The sequence below is a fragment of the Bos taurus genome, chromosome 3 (assembly GCF_002263795.3).
Source record: "Bos taurus isolate L1 Dominette 01449 registration number 42190680 breed Hereford chromosome 3, ARS-UCD2.0, whole genome shotgun sequence".
Classification (NCBI taxonomy): Eukaryota; Metazoa; Chordata; class Mammalia; order Artiodactyla; family Bovidae; genus Bos; species Bos taurus.
This window is the reverse complement of record NC_037330.1, coordinates 17,369,501-17,378,463: the sequence shown is the minus strand read 5'-3', so window position 1 is coordinate 17,378,463 and position 8,963 is coordinate 17,369,501. Positions and strand designations below refer to the sequence as shown.

The 8,963-nt window shown below is 40.5% G+C and overlaps 1 pseudogene; it reads right to left on the bottom strand.

Moving 5' to 3' along the window:
• Positions 1 to 3,770: 3,770 nt before the first annotated feature.
• Positions 3,771 to 8,088, bottom strand: LOC112445855 (ATP synthase F(0) complex subunit C2, mitochondrial-like; annotated as a pseudogene).
• Between the last annotated feature and the right edge of the window lie 875 nt (positions 8,089 to 8,963).

Sequence of the window (8,963 nt, the reverse complement as noted above, 5' to 3'; positions counted from 1 at the left end):
ATTTATACAACATAATAGCAAAAAGTTTAGGAGCCTTTATTTCAAATATGGAAGGGACTTCAATAGAGTTCTGTTTACAGAAGACATATTGAAAAGGAGTCTAATATCACTACTGATCATCCACGATATGAAAATCAAACACACAATGATATATCCCTTCACACCTGTTAGGATGATTGTGATCAGAAAAACAAGAAATCCTAGTCAAAGTTGGTGAGTTTGTGTAGAAAATAAGGATACTTTTACCTGTTAGTGCAATGGTAAATGGTTCAACCATGATGAAAAATATGAAGGTTACTCAAATGTTAAAAAATAGAAACCAGAACTACCATATGTATTCCCCATTCACATTAGTGTATTTAAATAGTGTATTTAACCAAGGTAATTTAAATCAGGGTCGCCAAGACATATTAGCACTTTCAAGTTCACTGCAGCAGTACCCACAATAGCCAAGACGTGTTAACATCCTAAATGTCCATCAACACATGAATGGATAAATAAACTGTAGTATACACATGCAGTGGATTATTATTCGTCCTTAAAAAGAAGGAAATCCTCTCATGAGACAACATGGGTCAACCTGGAAGACATTATACCAAGAGAAGTAAGCCAGACCCAGGAGGACAAATGCTGCATGAATCCCCTTATATGAGGTATTGAAACAGTCAAACTCGTGGAAGTAAAAGGGCACATGGGCACATGCCCTGAGTAAACTGTGCTTCAACAGAAAAATGCACCCCAGTGTTCATTGCATACAGCTGCTATGGAGAACAGCATGGAGATCCTTAAAAAATTAGGAATAAAACTACAATATGGCCCAGCAATCCCTGGGGATACTTCTCTGGGCATATGCCCTGAGAAAATTGTAATTCAAAAAGGCACATGTACTCCAGTGTTCATTGCATCACTGTTTCCAATAGCCTGGACATGCAAGCAACCTAGATGTCAGTCAACGAATGAATGGGTAAAGAAATTGTTGTACATAAATACAATGGAATGTCACTCAGCCATAGAAAGGAGCAGATAGGAGTTCAGTTTAACTGAGGTGGACAGATCTAAAGCCCATTATAAAGAGTGAATCAGACAGAAAGAGAAAAACAAATATCACATTTTACACATATATATGAAATATAGAAAAATGGTGCTAATGAAACTATTTGCAGAGCAGGAATAGAAATGCAGATGTAGAGTACAGGGCTTCCAAACACAGAAAGAGAAAGAGAGGGTGGGATGAATTGCAAGCGTAGCATTGAAATATATGCATTGCCATGTGTAAAAGAGATGGCTAAAGGAAGGTTGCTGAATAGCACAGGGAGCTCAGCCTTGTGCTCTGTGATCATCTAGAGGGATGGGATGGAGGACCATGGGGTAAAAGTGAGGCTCAAGGTGGAGGGGCTATATGTGTACTTAAAGCTGATCCACATCATTGTAGGCAGAAAGCAACACAACATTGTGGAGCAGTTATCCTCCAATTAAAAATAAATTTCAAAAGAAGGAATGTGAGCTCTAAAAGACAGCAAAACTAATACGAATTATGAATAACTGCTCACAATAACTAAATAATGTGAACCGTGCCCCCAAATGTGATTAAAATAGATTATTTAGTGTGAGGGCCCCCTCCCTAAGACCCTCGCCCAGCTCTCCTCTGTCTTCAAGCTGACATCACTACTAATTCAAAGGCTTCAGTCTGAAGGCAATTTCAGAATCCACACCTTCTTACTAGTAAGAAAGGTCCTCCCACTGCCTGAGGGAATATTTCATGCCTTGTGCTCTCTCCTGAAAGAAGGCAGTGTCGTGTCTGCAATATTTCTTGATTGGGTTGGTGTGCTACAGGAAAAAAAAAAGTCAGTGACATAACCTGGGCATTTGAAAAGGTAGGAACTTCTTTAGATTGAGCCCTGGTCCTGATCGCTTTCTCAGTATCTCAGAGAACCAAAATGAGGACAGATGTTCCTCTGAGATTCCACAGTGGAGTAACCAAGATCACTGTTAGGAAACAGACATCCTTCAGGGATCTCAGAAGGAACAGGGATGTCTTGGGAAGGGTCAGTTATTTTCCACGACATTTTTTTTTTCATGTTGAAGTGTTAGGAACTAGGTGGGGCCTGCTGGAGCAAGAGAATGCTCTAAGGAACATGTGACTTAGAACAATTCTACCAACATAATTTTAAACTTGCTCTTCTTGCCTCATGAATTAATAATGGATTCCAAAGCTACTTTTTACCAATAAATTTTATGGGTTGTCACTTAGATTTGATAAATGAAGGAGGATCAGGCTTTCTTTAAAAAAAAAAAAAAAAAAAGAGTGCTTAATGAGGTTACTGATGTGGAAAGAGGGATAATTAATTCCTGATACACAGAGAAAATGACTAAAAGACAGGTGACTCACTTTTTTCAAATAATGGATCATTGAAGCATCTGTAGCAAATTAAATCTCTGAAAACCATGTAACAGCTACATGAGGGCTTGCTAGATTTTACTTAGAAACCAGTAATAGTGGTTATCTAGGAGAGAAGTTGACTGTCTGGGGGATGAGTAGAAGAGAGACCAAATAAGACATGAGGCAAAGAGGACATCATCTGCACATACACATGCTCGGAGGGGAAGGAGCGATGCCATGGGAAAATATTTTTGGAACCTACAGTTTTACATGGAGCCAAACTATTCATCAAATATGAATAAAGTAAAATCCATTTGTTCCTTTTCCAGGAAATCTTCCCAACCCAGAGATCAAGCCAAGGTCGAACCTCTTTCTACATATTAGCCTCCTGAAAACAATTGAATTCTCTCAGCCTCAGTTTCCCTATTTGTAAAAAAGTGGAAAAGAATGTATTCAACTCAGTGTACTGATAAAAATTAACATATTCACGAATGTTTCCTAATTATTAACGCATGCCCGCAGTATCTTACATGCTGTTAACTGTTAACATGAGTATGGTGACCAAAGTTCTTGTCTGTGTAAATTCTTGAGTGAATTTCACACACACACGCACACACAATCCAGCTTGTTATTCTTCCCACCTGTGGTTTCCCATGATGTACTCTGCATATACATTAAATATGTAGGATAACAATAATACTCCCTCGTCATACTCCTTTCCCAATTTTGAACCAGTCAGCTGTTTCATGTCCAGTTCTGACTGTTGCTCTTGACCTGCGTGCAGTGTGTCAGGAGACAGGTAAGGTGGTCTGGTACTCCTGCCTCATTAAGAAGTTTCTGTAGTTTGTTGTGATCCACACAATCAAAGGTTTTGGCATAGTGAGGGAAGCAGAAGTACATATTTTTCTGGAATTCCCTTGATTTCTCCACGATCCAGTGATGGTTGGCAGTTTGATCTCTGGTTCCTCTGCCTTTTTAAAACACAGATTGTACATCTGGAAGTTCTGGGTTCACATATCGCTGAAGCCTAGCTTGAAGGATTTTAAACCTAACCTGCTTGCACGTGAAATGAGAGTAATTGTAACATAGTATAAACATGATTTGGCATCACCCTTCTTTGTGGTTGGAATGAATGATGACCTTTCCCTGTGCTGTGGCCACTGCTGATGTTTCCAAATTTACTGACATATTAGGGCAGTGTTTTAACAGCACTATCTTTTAGGATTGGGTCACCACCACTATCTTCATTTGTAATAATGCTTCCTAGGGCCCACTTGACTTCACACCCCAGAAGGTCCAACTCTGAGTGAGTGATCACACCATCGTGGTTATTAGGACTGAACTGTTAACCCATGGAATCTGATACTATCTTCAAATAAAGAGTATCAGAATTAAGTTGAATTGTAGAATATCCACCTAGTGGTCAAGAATTGTTCAGTGGTTAGTGGAACCCTCTCCATACTTCTTATAGAGGAATTTGGTGCACAGTTTTTATCTTTTTTTTTTTCTTATTAATACAGTATTTATTTGTCTTCTTTCTGTCAAGCCCTGAGCCAACCACTTTCCCCAGACTGCCTGGGGAGGTACAGGAAAAGGAACACCCAGGGCAGAGGAGACACGGGAAAAAGAACTATGGGAGGTGGATACGGCTCCCTCACATGGCGAAGAGGAGGAGAAAGGCTGCCAGCAGGCAAAAGAGCCCCATGGCCTCCGGGAGGGCAAAGCCCAAGATGGCCTAGGAGAAGAGCAGCTGCTTCAGAGAAGGGCTCCTGTCATAGCCAATGATGAGTCTCCCAAACACAGTCCCCATTCCAGCTCTGAAGCCAGCCACCCCTACTGTGGGAGCCCCAGCTCCAAGAACTTGGCTGCTGGGTCTATGTCCCTTGAAATGGCACTGGTGTGGAAGCTGTGGCTAGAAGTAAGTGAGGTGGTCAGGGGACGAGGGGCTGCCAAGCTGCTGTGGCTCTCATCTCTCAGAGTCTCCCGTCGTCTTAGCACCACTGCAGACAGTGATCGGCTCAGTAGTGTAGAGGTTCCCCTGATCAAGGAGGGGGTTGAGACGAACTTGGTGCAAGTGGATCCCTTATGATTATACACTGGAGAGGATGAATAGATTCAAGGGATGAGATATGATAGACAGAGTGCCTGAGTAACTATGGACAGAAGTTTGTAACACTATATAGGAGGTAGTGACCAAAACCATTCCAAAGAAAAAGAAATGCAAGAAGCAAAGTGGTTGTCTGAGGAGGCTTTACAAATAGGTGAGGAAATATGAGAAGAGTAAGGCAAGGGAGAAAGGGAAAGCAGAGTTCCAGAGAAGAGCAAGGGGAGATAAGAAAGCCTTTTAAAATGAAGAGTGCAAAGTAATAGAGGAAAACAATAGAATGGGAAAGAATAGAGATGTCTTCAAGATAATTGGAGATATCCAGGGGACTATTCATGCAAGGATGAGCAGGACAAAGGGAAGAAACAATAAGGCCCTAACAGAAGCAGAAGAGATTAAGAAAAAGTGACAAGAATATACATAAAAAGTATACAAAAAAAAAAAAAAAGGAGTCTTAATGATGCAAATAACCACAGTGGTGTGATCACTCACTCAGAGTTGGACCTTCTGGGGTGTGAAGTCAAGTGGGCCCTAGGAAGCATTATTACAAACGAGATAGTGGTGGTGACCCAATCCTGAAAGATAGTGCTGTTAAAACACTGCCCTAATATGTCAGTAAATTTGGAAACATCATCAGTGGCCACAGCACAGGGAAAGGTCATCATTCATTCCAACCACAAAGAAGGGTGATGCCAAATCATGTTTATACTATGTTACAATTACTCTCATTTCACGTGCAAGCAGGTTAGGTTTAAAATCCTTCAAGCTAGGCTTCAGCAATATGTGAACCCAGAACTTCCAGATGTACAATCTGTGTTTTAAAAAGGCAGAGGAACCAGAGATCAAACTGCCAACCATCACTGGATCGTGGAGAAATCAAGGGAATTCCAGAAAAATATGTACTTCTGCTTCCCTCACTATGCCAAAACCTTTGATTGTGTGGATCACAACAAACTACAGAAACTTCTTAATGAGGCAGGAGTACCAGACCACCTTACCTGTCTCCTGACACACTGCACGCAGGTCAAGAGCAACAGTCAGAACTGGACATGAAATAGCTGACTGGTTCAAAATTGGGAAAGGAGTGTGACGAGGGAGTATTATTGTTATCCTACATATTTAATGTATATGCAGAGTACATCATGGGAAACCACAGGTGGGAAGAATAACAAGCTGGATTGTGTGTGCGTGTGTGTGTGAAATTCACTCAAGAATTTACACAGACAAGAACTTTGGTCACCATACTCATGTTAACAGTTAACAGCATGTAAGATACTGCGGGCATGCGTTAATAATTAGGAAACATTCGTGAATATGTTAATTTTTATCAGTACACTGAGTTGAATACATTCTTTTCCACTTTTTTACAAATAGGGAAACTGAGGCTGAGAGAATTCAATTGTTTTCAGGAGGCTAATATGTAGAAAGAGGTTCGACCTTGGCTTGATCTCTGGGTTGGGAAGATTTCCTGGAAAAGGAACAAATGGATTTTACTTTATTCATATTTGATGAATAGTTTGGCTCCATGTAAAACTGTAGGTTCCAAAAATATTTTCCCATGGCATCGCTCCTTCCCCTCCGAGCATGTGTATGTGCGGATGATGTCTTCTTTGCCTCATGTCTTATTTGGTCTCTCTTCTACTCATCCCCCAGACAGTCAACTTCTCTCCTAGATAACCACTATTACTGGTTTCTAAGTAAAATCTAGCAAGCCCTCATGTAGCTGTTACATGGTTTTCAGAGATTTAATTTGCTACAGATGCTTCAATGATTCGTTATTTGAAAAAAGTGAGAGTCACCTGTCTTTTAGTCATTTTCTCTGTGTATCAGGAATTAATTATCCCTCTTTCCACATCAGTAACCTCATTAAGCACTCTTTTTTTTTTTTTAAAGAGAGCCTGATTCCCCTTCATTTATCAAACCTAAGTGACAACCCATAAAATTTATTGGTAAAAAGTAGCTTTGGAATCCATTATTAATTCATGAGGCAAGAAGAGCAAGTTTAAAATTATGTTGGTAGAATTGTTCTAAGTCACATGTTCCTTAGAGCATTCTCTTGCTCCAGCAGGCCCCACCTAGTTCCTAACACTTCAACATGAAAAAAAAAAATGTCGTGGAAAATAACTGACCCATCCCAAGACATCCCTGTTCCTTCTGAGATCCCTGAAGGATGTCTGTTTCCTAACAGTGATCTTGGTTACTCCACTGTGGAATCTCAGAGGAACATCTGTCTTCATTTTGGTTCTCTGAGATACTGAGAAAGCGATCAGGACCAGGGCTCAATCTAAAGAAGTTCCTACCTTTTCAAATGCCCAGGTTATGTCACTGATTTTTTTTTTCCTGTAGCACACCAACCCAATCAAGAAATATTGCAGACACGACACTGCCTTCTTTCAGGAGAGAGCACAAGGCATGAAATATTCCCTCAGGCAGTGGGAGGACCTTTCTTACTAGTAAGAAGGTGTGGATTCTGAAATTGCCTTCAGACTGAAGCCTTTGAATTAGTAGTGATGTCAGCTTGAAGACAGAGGAGAGCTGGGCGAGGGTCTTAGGGAGGGGGCCCTCACACTAAATAATCTATTTTAATCACATTTGGGGGCACGGTTCACATTATTTAGTTATTGTGAGCAGTTATTCATAATTCGTATTAGTTTTGCTGTCTTTTAGAGCTCACATTCCTTCTTTTGAAATTTATTTTTAATTGGAGGATAACTGCTCCACAATGTTGTGTTGCTTTCTGCCTACAAAGATGTGGATCAGCTTTAAGTACACATATAGCCCCTCCACCTTGAGCCTCACTTTTACCCCATGCCCCCCCACCCCATCCCTCTAGATGATCACAGAGCACAAGGCTGAGCTCCCTGTGCTATTCAGCAACCTTCCTTTAGCCATCTCTTTTACACATGGCAATGCATATATTTCAATGCTACGCTTGCAATTCATCCCACCCTCTCTTTCTCTTTCTGTGTTTGGAAGCCCTGTACTCTACATCTGCATTTCTATTCCTGCTCTGCAAATAATTTCATTAGCACCATTTTTCTAGATTTCATATATATGTGTTAAAATGTGATATTTATTTTTCTCTTTCTGTCTGATTCACTCTTTATAACGGGCTTTAGATCTGTCCACCTCAGTTAAACTGAACTCCTATCTGCTCCTTTCTATGGCTGAGTGACATTCCATTGTATTTATGTACAACAATTTCTTTACCCATTCATTCGTTGACTGACATCTAGGCTGCTTGCATGTCCAGGCTATTGGAAACAGTGATGCAATGAACACTGGAGTACATGTGCCTTTTTGAATTACAATTTTCTCAGGGCATATGCCCAGAGAAGTATCCCCAGGGATTGCTGGGCCATATTGTAGTTTTATTCCTAATTTTTTAAGGATCTCCATGCCGTTCTCCATAGCGGCTGTATGCAATGAACACTGGGGTGCATTTTTCTGTTGAAGCACAGTTTACTCAGGGCATGTGCCCATGTGCCCTTTTACTTCCACGAGTTTGACTGTTTCAATACCTCATATAAGGGGATTCATGCAGCATTTGTCCTCCTGGGTCTGGCTTACTTCTCTTGGCATAATGTCTTCCAGGTTGATCCATGTTGTCTCATGACAGGATTTCCTTCTTTTTAAGGACGAATAATAATCCACTGTATGTGTATACTACAGTTTATTTATCCATTCATGTGTTGATGGACATTTAGGATGTTAACACGTCTTGGCTATTGTGGGTACTGCTGCAGTGAACTTGAAAGTGCTAATATGTCTTGGCGACCCTGATTTAAATTAACTTGGTTAAATACACTAATGTGAATGGGGAATACATATGGTAGTTCTGGTTTCTATTTTTTAACATTTGAGTAACTTTCATATTTTTCATCATGATTGAACCATTTACCATTGCACTAACAGGTAAAAGTATCCTTATTTTCTACACAAACTCACCAACTTTGACTAGGATTTCTTGTTTTTCTGATCACAATCATCCTAACAGGTGTGAAGTGATACGTCATTGTGTGTTTGATTTTCATATCCTGGATGATCAGTAGTGATATTAGACTCCTTTTCAATATGTCTTCTGCAAACAGAGCTCTATTCAAGTCCCTTGCATATTTGAAATAAAGGCTCCTAACCTTTTTGCTATTATGTTGTATAAGTTTCTTATACATTTTGGAAATTAACCCCTTATCAGGTTTTTTTTTTGTTTTAAGTCGCTCAGTCGTGTCCGACTCTTTGCGACCCCATGGGCTGTAGCCTACCAGGCTCCTCTGTCCATGGGATTTTCCAGGCAATAGTCCCGGAGTGGATTGCCATTTCCTTCTCCAGGGGATCTTCCCAACCCCGGGATCGAACCCTGGTCTCCCACATTGTAGACAGACGCTTTACCATCTGAGCCACCAGGGAAGCCTCATATTTCCATAGGACCGATCATGTAATGTGCCTTATATTAGGCATTTTGTTGTTTTGATAGCAAAA